Source organism: Pelodiscus sinensis, chromosome 2 (assembly GCF_049634645.1).
Source record: "Pelodiscus sinensis isolate JC-2024 chromosome 2, ASM4963464v1, whole genome shotgun sequence".
NCBI lineage: Eukaryota > Metazoa > Chordata > Testudines > Trionychidae > Pelodiscus > Pelodiscus sinensis.
Window position 1 is genome coordinate 154,159,501 of NC_134712.1, and position 19,969 is coordinate 154,179,469.

General features: G+C 40.2%; 1 long non-coding RNA gene across 3 annotated transcripts in view; it reads left to right on the top strand.

Moving 5' to 3' along the window:
- The first annotated feature begins 3,812 nt into the window (after positions 1 to 3,812).
- LOC142827241 (uncharacterized) overlaps positions 3,813 to 19,969 on the top strand; it is a 40,313-nt gene continuing 24,156 nt past the window's right edge. For all 3 annotated transcript variants that reach the window (XR_012901839.1, XR_012901840.1, XR_012901838.1), the window contains exon 1: positions 3,813 to 4,132. This is a non-coding gene — a long non-coding RNA (uncharacterized LOC142827241). The remainder of the gene's footprint in view (positions 4,133 to 19,969) is intronic.

Sequence of the window (19,969 nt, forward strand, 5' to 3'; positions counted from 1 at the left end):
ACCCTCTGTGGATTGGGCACAGAAGAGCATAGGGAACACAGATTTCACATACTGAGCAGTATGCTTTATCAAAATCTAGAAAACATGAATACAGATCTGGGCCTCACATTTTCCCTCATCACCATCAGAAATGATAGAGTAAAGTGTGGAAGTACAGTGCTGCCAAAGACTCCATGTGGAATCCTGGGTGACGCAGCAAGAATTCTTAGTTTGGGTTCCATGGCAGATCGTCAGTGAATCCACTGTTCCACACATGAGGACTATGCTGCATACTGTCCCTTCCATGAATGACTAGATTCACTGGATGGTGAAAAAAGTCATGGAATATTAGTTTCACCTAGATTCTAATTTTCTGTTGGTGTCTAAAGCCAACTATACTCTTACCCCGAGATCAATGATCTAGAGAACAATCTTCAGAGGTTCAGTATAGAAGGTCTAGTAAAGACCCACTAAATTGACCACTGATGGTGCCCCTATAAACCAAAGTACTCCACAGGGTCACAAGGAAGGGAAATTGACAGAGGAGTTCCTTCCATTGACCTCCCTCAGTGAAGATGCTGCAGAAATTTGACTTAAGGTTGATTCCAGCTACGCTATTCTCATAGCTGAAATTATGTAACTTACGTTGACTGTCTTGTGTACAGTGGACTAGGGATGTTAAATTAGTTGAATTAACTAATTGACTAGTTGATGGATTTTCTGTCGATTAGTCGATAAACAGTTACTAATGGTTACTAACCTTCTGTTAGCTTTTGTGGTGTTGCTACATATTGAACAGATGTTTTCAGAGAACTATCTACAATCTTCCTTCCACAGTAATAGCTAAGTTAGATCTCATCATGTTATATATGTATTTGGTAATATGCTTTGCAATGTGCATTACTTTGCCCTGCTGAGTACTCCGAACCCTTTACCTTAAACTCCACTGTTGAAACTGCTCCCTCCGCTGATGGATCTGTTCTGGCTGGTAGAACTGCCATTTATTGCTGTGAAAATATGATATCAGAGGTTTTGTGAGCAGTGAAAGCAGGGTGTGCTAGATAAATCACTCAGTGGATTGTGACAGTGTCATGCATCCATTATCTTGCATATATAACAATTTAATTTTCTTTCTTGCACTCCTGAGCTTCCATTGTGAACTGATGAATAGTCCTGGTACAGTGGGTAGCTGTTTTGAACATTATTACTTTATTACAAATCTTTATCACTATGCTATCTAGGCACATATTACTCAACTTTAAAAGAACGCAACTTCATCACAAGAATAGGGACTGCACCACAGCAGCTGATTCGTTTTTATGCACACAGCAGGAGGAAAAGAACTTGTCTTTCAGATCACAGGCTAAGTTTTCAATGTGAAATTTGCAGCTATATCCAGCTAGCTGTAAATTGAGCAAATCTGATGTGGAAGTAAGTGAGAGATAATAAATATGGAACTATGTCATGCCATGTGGAGAGTCTCCTTTCTGAGCAGAACTATCCTTTCAAGCAGTAAGCTAGGTGTATGCATTTATTTAACAGGGAGAGGTCTCAGAAGAGGTTTTAAATAGAGAAAGAAAAAGTTTGAGGTCATTACTATTATTTCTTTCCATTAGCACCTTTGAGGACCAGATTTTTCTTTTAATCTACATCAGCCAGTGTTCTGACTAATTTCTCACTTCTCACCAAATTGTATTTTTTTATTAACTAGAAGAATGCACAGAGGCTCAGTTTTGGCTTTACTGCTGTATTCAATATACTTAGGATTTAGAACATAGAAAATAATGTATGCTTTAGGGTCATAAATGTTTACATTTTATTGATGGCTTCTTCTAAAGAACAACCAGGAGAGGAGAGAGTTACAGGAACCAGTTTAGGGCATGATTTCAAGAAGAGCTTTGGTTAGGACAATATCCTTGGAGATGTTGGTATTAGTAGTCTCAATTGATTACCAGGGGCAGAAGCTAGGAGAGCGCCTAGAATAGAACTGCAAGGGAGGCCTCCAGATGGTAACTGAAGACAGCACGGTCAATTACAGAAAGAAAAAGAGAAATGAGATGGGAGCTGGACAGATTCAAGGGCTTTTTAAAATGGGAAAGACTAAAGCCTGTTTGTACTGGGAGGAAAAGAACCAGTGGAGAGAGAAAGAGACTGAGGAGAAGAATAAGGGAGAAGATGAGAACAGTCATGAGGGAGATTAAGAAATACGTCAGTAGAGCAAGCGAAGAGGGAGATGATCCAAGAAACTTCTGTATCAGAGAAGGTGAAGAGAGTTGTCAGGGAGAAGGGAAGGCAAGTTGAATGAAGGGGGAAGATCACATATTTTGTAATATTTCTCTTAGGAGAAATTGGTAAGAGCTTGTGGTGGTGATTTGGGAAACCTGTACACGACTTATGAATTGTGGTTAATATTATGAAGTTATTTCTATTAATATGGTTTTATCATTGTTATTTGTGAGAGTGATACAGTCCAGGGCTATTCAACAAGCAGCCTGTGGGCCACATGCGGCCCATGGTGCCTTTATTTGTGGCCTGCAGTGCAGTTTGGGTTTATGTGGAGCACAACACAAAGCCTGCAGGGGAGATCCTTTGAACATGGCTTCCACTGGGAACACACTCTACAATGGCGAGGCATCTCCCAGTCTCCCAGATGGGGTGAGCATTGAAAGACACAAGCGGATGGGGTGGCTGGAACAGATGGGTATAGGGTGTTGGTATTTCAAACCCCAGGGAGACAGTGCCAGGAGTGCGGGGGCATTGTGGGAAGTGCTGGCTGCTTAGCCTTGTGGGCAGAGTCTGAGAGGTGCTGACTGGCTCACTCTGGCCACGTTTGGGTCCGGCACCATGGTGTGAGGCTTAATCTTTGTATTCATGCCCATCAGTGTGAAAGAAGCTATTTGCATATAAATATGCATGTATATGCAACCACATTTAAGTTGCAGCCCTCAGCATGTGCTATGAGTATCATTGTGGCCCTCGGGTCTTCCAAAGTTGAGTAGCCCGGATATAGTCTGAGAACTATCCACAATCTTTCTTCCACAGCAATAGCTAATTTAGCCCTCACCATTTTAGATGTAAATTTGGGAATATGTTTTGCAATGAGCATTACTTTGCCCTGTCTTTCCTTCATTGCTGACAATCCTTCAAGCATGCACTTCCCAGAGCAGGCACAACAGCTGATCTTTAAGGATGATTAGTACCTGAACAGGACCATAGTTGGAGAGAAAAAAGAATACCTGACTTTTTGTGAAAACCTTTTCTCTCCAACTTCTCTCAAAAAGAGACTGTGTGGGGAAAGACTCCAAGTGTCAGACTACAAGCCATGCACTGCAATAGAAGCTTCAGATTACCTTGTCTACAGCCCACATAATGCTCTGGAGTAGTGAAGAAACTGAGACAGTGAAATGAATGTAGGAGGAGGAGTTGTTGCATAGATCGGTGTATTACTCATGGTATTAAGGAAATAGCAATAATATGTCAGAATTCTGTGGGCAAGCCTACTCTTAAAGCTCTACTCCGTGCAGCAGCGCCACCGTAGCACTTCACTGAAGACTAGTTACATACGGTGTTGCCACTTTAGTCATAACTTCAAACACCCCTTCTAATTTCAGTTCCTGGGAAAAGTACCTGTGATGTTCAGGGATGTAGATTTACTCAGATGCCTGAGTGACATAATTATTATGCTCTGTTTAATGTGCTCCACCGCCAGATGCCCCTGTGAGAGTTAAACTTGTAGCCAGAACAACCACATGACTGGAGAGATGGCAGAAGTTCTGTTTAAACTACCAAATAAAGTTAGGCTGAGTCATCAGCACCGTTAATTGGGACAAGGCAGCTTAAATGATAAGGTTTCAGCTCTCGGAAGGGACTGTCAGATCCAAGAGTCAGAGCTGAGTGTGCTTAGACAGATACAATGCCTACTCTGTTCAAACAAAGAGGCTTAAAACGCATGGGAGCCAGCAGCTGTACCCCTCCACAATAACCTGGTGAGCAGCCAAGTGTAAGCAGAAGTAATGGCAAGGTGTGAGGAATGAGTCAAAGGTAGAAGAAGGCATTGTAGGCATAGGATTTAATCAAGTTCTATGAGTGAAATTGTTTCAATAGAAAGATATTTGTATTTAGATTTTGGACTGACTCCATCTCAAGTTTCCAGGTAAGTGTTGTTTTTCTAAAGAGTTGTTAATATAAAATATTTTTTGTCATGTACTAAGACAAAGAAGTAGAGACCAGAAAAAGAAAAACAAAGAGATTTGTTTTATTTAAGTTCATTGTACTGTGGTATTTGGATAACACCTACATCTCTGGAACCAATCTGTTTGATTTTTAAAGACAAATATGTATGTTTTTAGAAGGAGCTCACATTTGTAAGCTTTCCTGCTCCCTTTTGTCAGCAGGTCTCAAACTTTAATGCCTAACAGTCCATATCAAAATCTCAAAAGTACTTGCCATGTCATGTTTTCAATTTTAAGCAGTGTGGTCCCGTGGACTCTTATTCTGATAATTATAGTATTTTAAGCAGGTAGAGCCCCTCAAATGCCCCCTCTTTGGATTCCATATGTGCATATTTTGATGTATTGAGCAGATTATTAGGGCTATTATAATAGAATCCTAGAATTGTAGGATTAAAAGGGATCTTGTGAGATCATCTCATGGTAGTCAAGGCAGAACTAAGGATTATCTACATTGTCCCTGACAGAGGTTTGTCTAAACTCCTCTTAAAAATTGCCAGTGATGGAGATACCCCTACCTTCCTAGGCAATGTATTCCACTGCTTCGCTACTCTGATGGTTTATTTTTCCCCTAATGTCCAGCCTACACCACCCGTCCTGCAGTTTTAAGCCTATTGCTTCTTACCCTATCCTCATAGATTAATGAGATTAATTTACCTCCCTGATTCTTGTGTGAACCCTTTTTGTACTTGAAAATTATGTTCACTCTCAAACTTTTCTTCTCCAGACTAAATAAATTATTTTTTTTTCAATCTTCCCTCACAGGGCAATTTTGTTGCTCTTCTCTGAAATTTCTTCCGTTTGGGGTTCAGAAATGGACACAATACTGCAGGCAAGGTCAAATCAGCATGCAGTACAATACTCCTGCTACTACATCCCAGAATGATTTCTGTTTCTTTGTTTTGATTTTGGCCAATGTTATACTATTGACTCATATTTAGCTTGTGTTGCACTAACCCCAGGTTTCTTTCTGAAGTTCTCCACCCTAGGTAGTCATTTCCCATTTTGTATGCGTGCAACTGAGTGTTGCTTCCTAAGGACTTCACATTTGTCCTTATTGAATTTCAGCCAATTCACTTCCAATCATTTCCTCAGGTTGTCCTAATAATTCTGAATTTTAATCCTGTCCACCCAGGCACTTGCAACCCATCCCAGCTTGATAGTCATTTCACTTTTACTTTAATCACTGATGAAAATATTTAACAGAACTGGTTTCAGAACTGATCTCTGGAGGTCCCCAAGAGATAAGTCCTTTGAGCTTGACTGTGACCCTTTGTGAATGGTTTTCCAACTAGTTATGCACCCATATTTTAGTAGCTCTATGTAGGTTGTATTTCCCTCCTTTGTTTGAAATGGTCATGCAAATTGTTGGGTGGCACAAAATTAATAGGGGTCTGGAATGGCCTTTTTGCATTGGTGGTTAAAGATTCAGCTACAGCAGGCATTATCCTTGGACATGTCCTTTTCCTTTGTTTTGTAGTTTGGGATGATAGGGTCCAGTTGAGACCAGTATTATGTTTTGATATACATATGTCCTTGATCTCTGACCCTCTGTTTTGTAGCCTAGGAAACCAGATAGATATGGAGCTGCTCTGCCTTGTTGTGTCTCTTGCTTATCCTTATTTGCTCTGCATAATATTTCCAGGGTCAAATTCCTTGTAATCTCTCTAATTTGTTAGTTTGTAGTATAAGGAATTGCTTATTTAATTAGAAATTATATAAATAGTAATAAGGGGTGGGTATAATTGTATTCATTATTTGCTTATTAACATTCATTTTTGGGAGTTAACATTACTAAATAAGGGTATGTCTACACTACCCCGCTAGTTCGAACTAGCGGGGTAATGTATGCATACCGCACTTGCTAATGAAGCCCGGGATTTGAATTTCCCGGGCTTCATTAGCATAAGCGGGGAGCCGCCATTTTTAAATCCCCGCTGCTTCGAACCCCGTGTAGCGCGGCTACACGGGGCTCGAACTAGGTAGTTCGGACTAGGGTACCTATTCCGAACTACCGGTACTCCTCGTTTCACGAGGAGTAACGGTAGTTCGGAATAGGACCCTAGTCCGAACTACCTAGTTCGAGCCCCGTGTAGCCGCGCTACACGGGGTTCGAAGCAGCGGGGATTTAAAAATGGCGGCTCCCCGCTTATGCTAATGAAGCCCGGGAAATTCAAATCCCGGGCTTCATTAGCAAGTGCGGTATGCATACATTACCCCGCTAGTTCGAACTAGCGGGGTAGTGTAGACATACCCTAAGGCTTTAGGAAAAGTAGTGATAGACATGTGAATTAACATACTAAAGTAGACAAAAGATTTTAACTACTGCCAAGTTGTTGTCACTAAGACATTGTGTTGAATATCCCAAGGTAAACGTGTATAGGCAATAAAGTAGTCTTTTCTACCCCATCTGCTCTGGGTCTCCAAATCACTACAAAACCCTTAGTAAAGTCTAGATATACCACATTTACAACTTCCCCCTATTCACAAGGCTTCTTACCTTGTTAAAAAAAGCTATCACTTTGGTTGTCTAGCTATGCCAAAGGAATAAAGAGACATTCAATATGGGTTTAATCAGGCTTCAACTTTATTATTAGATGTCTGGGACTACCCGTTAGGTAACATGTACAGAACAGGTAACCCACCCTTGTTTCCTCCCATAATCAACCAGAGGAGCCATGTCTTAACTAGTCCCCACGCCCCATTCCACTGAGATCCCTCCAGCAGACCCATTTCCAGGACCTTAAAGTCCCCGGATGGAAAACATTCAACCAACTCTTCTTGTCCTCCTTTCCATGACCTTAACAACAACCCCCATCATAGGAGTGGTCAGGGAGACTATAATGATGGGGGGTTAGTTCCTTGCCATGCCAATTATAGAACTCTCCAATTACCCCCAGCTCACTCAATTATCGAGCACTTCTCCTTTAAGTCCTTTCCCCGAGACATTACTCTGTTACTGTATGTTTTCTTTTATGGAGTATCTCTACTGACCATCTGCTATACACTTAAATGATGAGTGGCAACATATGGCCTACTGCCCATCATATTCTGCATGAACAGAGCCCACCTGAAACTGTCATGAGAAAGATAAGAAAACCTCAACTGCACCTGGGCCAATATCAGTATGTCTACACTACACAGAAGTTTGAAGCTGTCACTGCTGATCTTCCAGAGTTCAAATTAGCAGATCTAATTAAGACAGCTAATTCAAAGTGACAAGGGCACTCTGCTTAATGCTGGTAACCCAGGTTCCATGAGGAGTAGGGGAAGTTTAAGGAAGAATGTTCTACCTTCAACTGCCTGCACTGTGGACAGAGCCAAAAGTTGAACTAATTGCGTAGCTGAAGTTGAAGTATCTTAACGTAACTGAAGTTGTGTATTTTAATTTGACCTTATCCCAAAGTGTAGACATAACCTGCAGTGGAAAGTAAAAATTCTTTCCCAGCCCCACTCAACGGGGTGGCTAGAATAATGCCCAGAGCAGATACAACTGATAACCTGGTATATTTACTGCCAGAACAGAGAAGGTGGGTGGGTGCTGCCAATCATGCTCTCTGAATAAGAGAGAAGTGCCCCAGCACAGTCTGACCTTTAAAAATCAGGAACACCATTCCTGATGACACCACTACACACCAGGGGTATGTCTACACTAGAAAGTTAGTTCGAACTAACGGACGTTAGTTCGAACTAACTTTCCTATGCGCTACACTAGCGCTCCGCTAGTTCAAATTTGAATCGAACTAGTGGAGCGCTTAGTTCGAACTAGGTAAACCTCATTTTACGAGGACTAACGCCTAGTTCGAACTAGCTAGTTCGAACTAAGGGCTGTGTAGCCCTTTAGTTCGAACTAGTGGGAGGCTAGCCCTCCCCAGGTTTCCCTGGTGGCCACTCTGGCCAACACCAGGGAAACTCTATGCCCCCCTCCCGGCCCCGGACTCCTTAAAGGGGCACGGGCTGGCTACGGTGCCCGTGCCAGGTGCAAGCCTGCCAGCACCCAGCTAGCAGACCCTGCACCTGGCACGGCACAGAGCCACCCACCCGATGCCCCCCAGCCCACCCCCTCTTGCCGGGACCAGGCTGGCGGCTCCCGGGAGCTTGCCCTGGACCGCAAGAGGCGGGCACCTTCCTGGGCTAGTGCGGACATCGTGGACCTCATCCACGATCTCCGCACTAGGCACAGGAAAGTGGCCGTCTAGGGCAGGAGAGCTGCCAGCCTGGCCACCCAGGAGCAGGTGTGCATGAAAATCAAGGGGGTCCACTGAGACCCCCGACCCTGAGCCCTGAGCTTACAATGGCCGTACTGGGTCAGACCAAAGGTCCATCTAGCCCAGTAGCCTGTCTGCCAACAGCGGCCAACCCTAGGGACCCTGGAGGGGATGGACCGAAGACAATGACCAAGCCATTTGTCTCGTGCCATCCCTCTCCAGCCTTCCACAAACTTTGGGCAGGGACACCACTCCTACCCTCTGGCTAATAGGACTCCATGGACCCAACCTCCATGACTTTATCTCACTTCCCTTTAAACTCTGTTCTAGTTCTAGCCTTCACAGCCTCCTGCAGCAAGGAGTTCCACAGGTTAACTATTTGCTTTGTCAAGAACAACTTTCTCTTACTAGTTTGAAGCCTGCTACCCATTCCTTTCCTTTGGTGTCCTCTAGTCCTTCTTTATGGGAACTCAGGAAGAACTTTTCTGAATGCACCCTCTCCACCCAACCCCTGCTTTTAGAGACCTCTATCCTGTCCCCCCTCCGTCTCCTCTTTTCTAAGCTGAACAGTCCCAGTCTCTGTAGCCTCTCTTCATCTGGGACCTGTTCCCAACCCCTGATCATGTTAGTTGCCCTCCCCTCTCCCAGCCTTTCTCTTCCCCTCTCCCACCTCCTTTTCCCAGTCTCCCCCAGTTTTGTTCAATAAAGACAGAGTCAATGTTGGAAGAAACGTTATCTTTATTTTGTACATCAATAAGAAGGGGGGCTAGGGAAGGGTAAGTGGAAGGAGGTGAGGGAGGAATGGGGTACGAGCCCCCGATGGGGAGGACTGGGCTGGCTCTGCGGGCTTCTGGGGGTGGAAGCTCTCCTGCAGCCCCCCAATTACTCCCTCTCCCCAGATGGCAGCCTGCGGCAAGTGCAGCCGGGCTGATGGCCGAGTGGTGTGATGTGCCCAGTGTGGGCACTCAGGGCACTCCAAGCCAGAACTTCTTTGCAAGCGGGGCACCCCTTAGAACTGTGTGTCCGGGGTGGGGGTCGGGACCCTTTAAGCGCAGCCCTCGGCTAGCCTGAGACAGTATCTCCATGCTCTAAGTCCTCCTTTTATGCCCTGCCGGCACTGCTTCCGGCCATCATTAAGCCCTGTTCAGAGTCCACTCAATGTGGACTTACTAGTTCGAACTAGCAAAACGCTAGTTCGAACTAGTTTTTAGTTCTAGACGCGTTAGTTCGAACTAGCTTAGTTCGAATTAACTAATTCGAACTAAGTTAGTTCGAACTAGCGCTGTAGTGTAGACGTACCCATAGTTACAGAACTCTGTGACTTTGTCCTCATCCACAACTACTTCTGAGTCAGAGACAATTTGTATCTTCAAGACAGCAGCACAGATGGGCACCCAAATGACCCAATTATATACCAACATCTTTATGGTTGACCTTGAGCAATGTTTCCTCAGCTCTTGTCCTCTCGCACCCTTACTCTCCTTATGCTATATTGATGACATCATCTTCATATAGAAAGAGACTCTTGAAGAATTTCACAGGGATTTCAACAACTTCCACTCCACCATCAACTTCAGCTTAGATCAGTCCACATAAGAGATCCACTTCCTTGACACTACAGTAGAATTACATGACAGACACATTTTCACCATCTTATACCGGAAACCTATCGACTGCTACACTTACCTTCATACCTCTAGCTTCCATCCAAGGCACATTTCTCAAGCTACTGTTTATAGCCAAACCCGAAGATACAACCAGATTTTCTCCAATCCCACAGAAGAAGCAAATACCTAAGCTACGTCTACATTGCCCAGTCTTGCATAAGAACATATACAAATGAGGTGCAGAGATGAATATCACTGTGCCTCATTTGCATACTTAATGAGCCATCATTTTGCACAAGGGGCTTTTGCACAAGAAGGAGCAGTCTACACTCTTGTACAAGAGCCATTCTGCCTGAAAATAAGCATAGTGTAGAATGTTCCTTCTTGCGTAAAAGCCCCTTGCACAAAAATGGCAGCTTGTTAAGCATGCAAATGAGGTGCAGCAATATTCATCACTGCACCTCATTTGCATATGTTCTTGCACAAGACTGGGCAATGTAGACATAGCCCTACAGGATCTATTTAGAGCATTCTTAAAACTAAAATACCCGCCCGGAGAAGTGAAAAAAACAGATTGACAGAACCAGAAAAGTACCCAGACATGAACTACTTCAAGACAGAACAAGAGAAAGCAGAATTGCACTTGTAATCACCAATAGCCCACAACTTAAACCCTTCCAACCCATTATCAACAGTCTACAACCTATCCTGAAAAATGACCCTTCACTCTCACAGGCCTTGGGGGAAAAAAGGCCAGTTCTTGCCTACAGACAACCCCCTAACCTCAAACAAAACCTTTCCAGTAATCACACAACACATCATAATCATCCAGGAATCCACCCCTGCTAACAACTCCAGTGTCAACTCTGTCCACACATCTACACAAGCGATTTTATCACTGGACCCAACTACATCAGCCACTACATCAGGGGCTCATTTAACTGCACATCCACTAATGGTATCTGTGCCTGCAATGCCCTTCTGCCATGTATATTGGGCAAACTGAACAGTCTCTATGGAAAATAATTAATGGATACAAATTGGATATCTGAAAATGTAACATACAAAAACCTGTTGGAGAACACTTTAATCTGCCTAGGCACTCATTAATGAATCTCCAAGTCACCATGTTTCAGGCCAATTTCACAACCCAGGTACAGAGGGAAGGGTTGGAACTAACTTCATTTAGAAGTGTGATTCCTATCACAAAGATATGAATAAAGACATTGGTTGGCTAGTACATTACCTTCCACATCCTAATGACTTAACCAACTAAACAATGGGTACTTAGAAAAGGTGCAAATTATTCTTTTACCTGAACATTCTATTTCACTATTTTCCCCTTCTCCTGTCCTCCTTCTTCGCCCCTCCCGCTTCCCTTATTTATTCTTGGATTGGGACTTTTAATGCTCCATTCAGCTGAAGAAGTGGGTTATGCCTACAAAAGCTCACGATACCATCTACATGTTTTGTTAGTCTTTAAGGTGCTACTAGACTATTAATCATTTTTTAAGTTTTTTCCGTTTAAAGACTAACTCAGCTACCCCTCTGAGGCTTTAAAAAACCCTCATTCCTGGATGATGAGTCAGCTACCATGCTATTCCCCTTTCCAGCAGTTTTATGTCTTTTCTCCCTCCCCACCCCCCCAAAAAAATCCCATCAAGAATTCCTACTTGAATAAGAAATCCTCCGGAAAAGGCTTTATTTTCCGGAGAATAACGTCTAGAATGGCGCTTTTCTCCGGCTTTTCCCCAAGCTGGAAAAAAGCGGCAGCCATGTTAATGCATATGATGCGGGGGATATTTAAATCCCCCGCGGATTTGTCTATTCCAAAGTCTACATTAGCATCCCTTTTCCGGAAAGGGGTGCCAATGTAGACACAACCATGTTCTCAGTTAAAAAATGTGCCTGAAGTGGGATAGCCTATCACTTTGGATTGTACAGTGATACAATCCATGACATTTTGTAGTTAGGTCCACATACATTGCAAAGTTTCTCTCAGGCAAAAGACAGATGATTTTGCTCAGCTCCAGTTTTAACAACTTACACAAAGCCATCACTTTATATGGCATCAATCTTTCAATGCACTTTTATTGCCAAGGGATTGATAAAGTAAAAGATTTATTTTTCCTACATGTAACAGGAGGTCACTATATCTTGAGATGTTTAATACATGAAAGCTCACTTTATTCCAGCACAGAATCCTGTCTGCCATCAAAACACCTCTATAGGAAAGAACTGCATCTTTTCCTGAATGCAACTTTGAAATCACACTGGTTGCAAATCAGTAGAGCTACATCAGTTTATATGAGCTCAATATCTGCCCCTTCAGTAAAGGAAGCCTCCTCAGGAACCAGGAATGACTATTAACATTCCTTGATCTATTACTCTGGAAGATGAGATCCATTCTATTCACAAAGGAGGAAGAGGAAACCAAATGCAGTAAAGTAGTTCACCGGTACCCAATTTAAAGCTAATTCCTAATTACATCAGTTGAAAACCTGTCTGTTGTTGGTTTTTCCTTATATCAATGTTTGTTTGGTTCAAAGCGCAAATAAAATAGTAACTTCTTAAATAGATATACCTGTCATATTTCTCTTGGGGTACGTTTACACTGCACAGCTATTTTGGGATACCAGAGGAATCCCAAAATAGCAACCCTGTGTTTACACAAGCTGCCCTTTTTTTTTAAAATAACAGGTGTGCTATTTTACCATCCCAGTAAACCTCATTGCACAAGGGATAAGGGATGGCTCAAAATAGCGCATTATTTCAAAATTTCGCATTGTGTATATGCACCAAGTTTCAAAATAAGCTAATTTGACATAGATTCGAGATAAGATACACAGATTGCGTATCTTATTTTGAGTGTTAGGGTACTGTGTAAACTCACACTTGGTCATTTTTTTTCAATTGACAGCATCCCCTGTGTTACATGTCTCTCTAGCTGCAGTTCAACTAATAAATGTTACAGTATATTCTGGGTCAGAACTCATACAGGGATTTTGTCCTCCTTGCATGTAAGAAAAATCCAAAAAGTAGGCCTTTTTATTTCAGGACATTCATTAGTGCCCCATCATGTACTTTTGTATCAGAAAAATTACCACCAATGTATTGGTCTTTCCATTGGATCCAGCCCAAAGAGTTATGTTGTATTGCTCTTGTTCCAGGATGCTAAAATATTCCTGATTATCACCAGAATAAAGAATAAGCTTATGCAACAAGGAACAAAGCAGACCGTTCATATTGTACTCTGATAATTTATTGTATATGATCAAAAGAGCATATGTACCCTTATTTGAAAATATTCCCTGATATACAATTTGTAAAGTTGTGTAAAAAAATACCATGCACTTGAAATAGAAGAGCCTTAGAACAACAAAGATGACATTACTTATGTAACATAAAATGATCAAGGAGCTGGAAAAACTGACTTAAGAGGAAAGATTAAAGGAGTGATATATTTATATACCTTGCATAAGTGCTGACTAATGGAGAACATAAGTTTACAGATATCTAAAGGACGTAAATGCCACTGCGAGAGGGAAATTAAATAGTGTTGCTTTCTGAGGTACAATAAGGAATAATGGGATGAAGCCAAGAAAGGGAAAATTTTGGCTTACCGTCATAGAAAATTTCCTGACAGTGAGTTGCATTAGGCTGCAGAGCCGTCTTCCAAGGGAAATGATGGAAGCATCATCAGATGTGACATTAATAGTTAGATTGGTGTAAACAAGAGAAAAGGTATGGTAGGAAACAGTCCTGTATTTGTAGAGAGATAGGCAAAATGGACTAATAGATCTATTCTCTGTCTGTGTAAAATAAAATAAAAACTGGCATAAAAAATTCCATTCTTTCTTTAAAAATGTTTTAATTGTAATATTTCAGATGAGGGTTTGGGAAACTAGTTTGTGTTAAATAAATTGCCCCCCTCCCTCACAGTAGAACTGAGCTGAAACTTTTTGAATATTAGAAGAATTAGTCTATTTTTATATAGCACCATGAAGAAATCTAGGTTACAGCTACACAAGAGTTAGGCATATGATTTGCCTCTTCAAGTATACATACTCACACCATCATAATATTAGCTTGCATATCAATAGCAGTGTAACTGGAGTAGAATGGTAACAACTGCAGAAGTATAGCTGAGCCATGATGAGTATTTACACACTGGTTTTAGGTGGATTTCTACTGTTGCTGTCCATACACTGCTCCATTTCTAATCATACTAGCTCAAGAAGAGCTGGTGTGAGTATGTATACACAGGCAGGGGAGTCATACTTCTAGCTCATAATTTAAATGTAGCCATAGACAGCTACATAGTTTTAGTGTGCAGGTATTTGTAAATATTACTGACTACTATTATATAATTTTTGAATTTAGAAAATGTGGGTAAGATTTCTGGTTTTAAAATGGTTATGTGCTACAGAACTGCCTGATTTTGTATGTATCATTATACCATGGCATTTCTCAAGGTATTTCTAACCCAGGCCTATTTAGCTAAAAAAGCTGGTTGACAAATTTCTGCTAGAATGTTCCCATCAGAATGTTCTGACTGAGCTGGATCATGTTGATTTCAATTACATTGCATTTAAAAAAATCAAAACCAAGTATTTTGATATGGTCAAAAATATATTAAAATGAAATATAAAACTTTGACTATTACTATAAACATGAAATAAGCAAAGAAAACCTGGAAAATAAAATAAAAATTAAATGTCTTGAATTTCTTTTGGGGGTGGGGAGCGGGAATATAACATTCCAACATTCCATTACCTTAGGGCCTTTGAGTTATGAACACCTTGGGAATGGAGATTGTACATCTGAAATGAAAGACTGGGGCTAAGGTGCCACAGGACCACTTGTTTTTAAAGTTACAAACTAACACAGCTACACCTCTAAGTTTTTTCTGCATGTAACAGTTATCACTTTCTTTTCTATGTACTATCAACCGGCTCCAAAGAGTGAAGTCAATGAGTGCCGGGGTAGGCCTTATGCCATCAGGCCCACTGTTTGCAAAGAAAGGCATTATTTTGAGACAGAGTAGCTATGCCATTTTGCAGATTCTACAAGCATTATTCTTTATTTTCTTTATTATCCTTTATTTTCTTTTGGGTTTTGCATTTCCTTTACTCTAAAAAGGGACCATTGAGACCAAAGATATCTGTTTGGTTTTAGTGTATAGAAAAACATAAGGCCAAACCAGGGAATACTGCAAATTTTACAAGAGAGTATAAATTCATTTATTTGCATCAGTGGATTATGTAGTGAAGGTTTATCCAAGCCAACGACAAAAGCATTCTGTATGAAGAATTAGTTTCTTTTTGCCTCCTAATCACTTCATTCATATGATATTTTTGAGTTTACATTCAATTACGCAAAACAGGAGAAAAGTGCCATACAAGCACGCATTATAAAGGATTGGAAATAGTCAGCTAACAGAGAAAAAGAAAGAGAAAACTACAAAGGTTAAATAAATATTTGGGAGGCATTGCTGAGCAAGCGGTTTGAGACAAGAAAATATTTGCTAGGTTTATTGTCTGCCAGGACATTATCAGCAATTCAAAGAATGTACACTGTATTTAATCTGGGATATTTCAATGTAATTATTTTCAAATAGACCACCACTAATAAATAGGTTTTTTTTGTTGTTATATGTAGATGGTATATTGTAGTACTATACAATTATAGTATAACAGTAATTAGCTGAGTTAATCCTGAACAGTTCAAAGTTTAAGAAATGCTTGCAGACTGGCAATTTCATAGTAACATGGCAAGGAAATAACAACATGGAAGTACAGTACAGTTGCCAGTTTACTTTTTTTCTGGATGAGTTTACTGGTGCTGGCCACAGCAGTTATAATTCCTGAAGGACATTTTGGGATTGATTAACTGTCTGCTGCTTCTCACTCTAACTGCCTGGTGACAAAAGCAAGATGGAATTTGCTTTAGAAAATCTGTAAGGAGAGGGCCGTACACATATTCCTTTTCCAAACGCTATGATTTGGTATTCTTGGTGCTACTGTATAATAGGATTTGGATTAGATCTGAGCTTTACAAGTCTTTCCATGTAGATTCTGTGTACAACACCTGATTTGCAGTTAAAATAAAACAAAGCAAAACAACATTATAGTGACTCCATTTTTATGTCATTATTTATTGTCTCTTTTGACAAACTGTGTTATCACACAATCACTGAATTCCAAAAAGTATAACAGCAGGTTTAGAATGCAATATAATAGACTCTAAATTAGTACTTTGTATTTCTTATTAAATAAGAATAAAATACAGAAGTCTGAGGCTGATAAGAAATCATTTCTTATTGCAGTGGAGGCAGAAATGCTAATTTAAAAGAAAAAAGGACATTACCAGAAAATTGGTGGCTGTTCATTTAGTTCTTGTTGTTGTTGTTCAAAATAAGGTAAATACCAATTCTAAATGAGAGTAAACACATGGTATCCAGTCTTTCATGCTAAATAGAAAATAGCTGGCCCAAATGTGCAATTTGGTGCAAAAAAATGGAAATAGGCTTACTTTCAGAGTGCATGTCAACATTTTTTTCTACATTTAAAAATACTGTTTAGTCAGAAATGGTTAGGTGAAGAATTACTTCCTGTTTACATTTAGTCTTATTAAAAATGTGACATTGCATACTATTTAGCAAAAGTTTATGGAAACTGAGGAGATGTAACCAACTTGCCATTATTATAATAACTAGTCGTTATTTGCCGACTAGTGTCCATAGAATTGTAAATAATGTATACTTCAAAAGTAAATTCGATTTTTCTTCATCAAAATTTTCCCTCAGTTATCCATTAGGGCTGCACATGTACCCTCTATTACCTTGCTGGAACACTCCTTCTGATCCTCCTCAGTTTCCTTTTACTGCCTGTGATTTGTTGTTAGAGCATTTGGTCTTGCTATCACAAGTTTTCTTTCTCTTTGGCTACATCTACACTGGCATGATTTTCCGGAAATGCATACAGATGTGGTCACCTCATCTCAAAAAGATATTTTGGCATCAGAAAAAGTTCAGAAAAGGGCAACAAAAATGATTAGGGTGTTGGAACCGGTCCCATATGAAGAACAATTAAAATGACTGGGACTTTTCAGCTTTGAAAAGAGGATACTAAGGGGGGATATGAGAGAGGTCTATACAGTCATGACTGGTGTGGAAAAAGTAAATAAGGAAAATTTGTTTACTTGTTCCCATAACCTAAGAACTAGTGGTTACCAAGTAAAATTAATAGATATCAGGTTTAAAACAAACAAAAGGAAGTTTTTCTTTGCACAGCGCATGGTTGGTTTGTGGAACTCTTTGCCAGATGAGGTTGTGAAGACCAGGACATTAACAGGGTTCAAGAAAGAACTAGATAAATTCATAGATGTTATATCCATCAATGACTGTTAGCCAGGATGGGTAGGAATGGTGTCAGAGTCTGGGAATGGGTGACGGGAGAGGGATTGTTTGATGATTCCCTGTTCTGTTTACTCCCTCTGGGGCATCTGGCATTGGCCACTGTCGGAAGACAGGATACTGGGCTAGATTGACCTTTGGAGTGACCCGATATTGTTGTTCTTAGGTTTTTAATCTCTAAAGTCTGTCCATCAGTCTCCATTTCCTTTTCCCAAATATTCTGCAAAATTGCTTTATCTATTTATGCAAAAACATAGTGTGCTCTGGCTGCATCAATGGAAAAAGCAGTTCATTTTAAAATCTATTAGGGCTAGATGGAGCAGCCTTTTACTCCCACTGATTAGCATTTAGTTTCTTGAGAAGTCCCGCTGACTTCAACGAGCCTTCATATCATATGCAATTAAGTACTCAGCAATTCACTGATGTTAAGGCCACAAGAAATCATTATGACCATCCAGCTTAAACCTCTTCATCAACAAGGCCCCTGTGAGGAAGTGGCAGAATCTGTCTGCTGGTGCCTTTAGTGCTGTTGCTGTGCTATCGTTCTCTTCTGACTTGTCTTATTTTGTGCTGATGTGATGATACTCTAGGAATATCTTTATTGTAATGTAGAATATTTTTAACTTTGGAAACTGTTTATCTGTGTTAAAAAATAAAAGACAGAACAGCTAAACCTCTGTTATGCTTTTGAATGACAGAAGAACCTAGAACCAACACTGTAAAATATATGCGGTCCACATTTCCTTTTCAATCTCCTTGAATGCTGTCTTGAAGATGCACCGTTCTTTTACTTTTGGGCTGCGTCTAGACTGGCATGATTTTGCACAAAAGCAGCCACTTTTGCGCAAAATCTTGCCGCCTGTCTACACTTGCTGCGAGTATTTGTGCAAGAACACTGACTTTGTAATGTACAAAATCAGTGGTTCTTGTGCAAATACTCTGACGCTCCCGCTCAGGGATAATCCCTCTTGCGTAAGTATTCTTGCGCAAGAGGGCCAGTTTAGACAGCAACATTAATTTCTTGCGCAAGAAAGCCCGATGTTTAAAATGGCCATCGGAGCTTTCTTGCGCAAGAGAGCGTCTACACTGGCACGGATGCTTTTGCGGGAAAGCAAATCTTTTGCGCAAAGGCACTTGCCAGTATAGAGGCTCTCTTGCACAAATACTTTTAACGGAAAATCTTTTCCATTAAAATTATTTGTGCAAAATCATGCCAGTCTAGACGCAGCCTTGAAGTTTGCTAGAAAGTTTTAATTAACCTTGCTGCTGAAATTTCATATCCAGGATTATTTGTCATCCTCTGTGGAACAAATTTATAGAAGTGGAGTTTCATTGTGTGATTGATAAGATCAGGATATCACTAATCTCTATGAAAGTTGGGCAATATTCAATACATGTCTTCATTATTTGACGTAGTTTCACTTATCTTCCCAGAGAAAGGCAGAGGTGATGAGTGAAGGGGAACTTCTGACAAATGTTAAAAACTTTGTAAGTGATATTGGATATACTGAAATTTCTACAAGAGGTTCATGCTTCTGCTATATATTTTAAGCAAAAGAATGGCTTGTATTGATATTTTGATGGAATAAACAATTTTGAAAGTATCACTGGTATTGATGGAGAAAAGTTAAATTCCGTGAAGAAAGATCGTTTCTGTTACTATTAGAAATTTTTGCTGAGATGGAATTTTACTCCTGGAAATTCATTTAGGAAATATATTTGAATGAAAATGTAACAGAGTTTCCAAAAATAAATTATTTGGTTACAAAGTGGTGGAGAAAGTGTGGTAAAATTCTAAGTGGCAATACTGGAGAACCAAGGGAAATTCGGATTTGCAGCATTTAAAATATAAAGGTGTTAAATGATATCTTTTCATGAAGGCTATATTTCCCCCTCCTCCCCATGTCTAGATTCTGAATTATATATTATAGCAGAGGACTTTATTTGTTCAGTTTTTAAAGGCAGTCAGTTTTGGCATACCTCTGTTTCCACTGAAGTCAATGTGAATTCTTAAATTGATTTCAATGGGAGCACACTTTGGCCCATATTGAGCACTTTAGAAAATTCCAAAGATGCTTTGTACCAGTATAGTTAGTTCCAAAATGGAAAAGGAATATGCTATATGAATATAAAGTGCCTTTCATTTAGGCTTCAAAGGATATGATTTTTATCAGTAAGTTGATAAAATTGATTTTAATTTTCACACATCTATAAAACATATTTCAGTTGATAGTGATAACATGTACGTATATGCAAAGGAAGTAATATGCTTTAGAATTTAGAGTTTGATTTACAGATATTTACTTTTTTTTACATGTGATAGACACTTATTATGTTAATGGTAATAAAGTTTACTTTTCCTTGAATCTATATGTCTGTCTTTACCTATTGTCTGACCTCCTCCCCACCAAAATTTAAACAGATAAAAATTTAAAAACAAGTTTAAAATGAACATGAAAATGATCCATTGAAATTCTAAGAAAATCAAATTCTGTCAACATACTAGCCATCACTGTTTTGGTTTCAAAA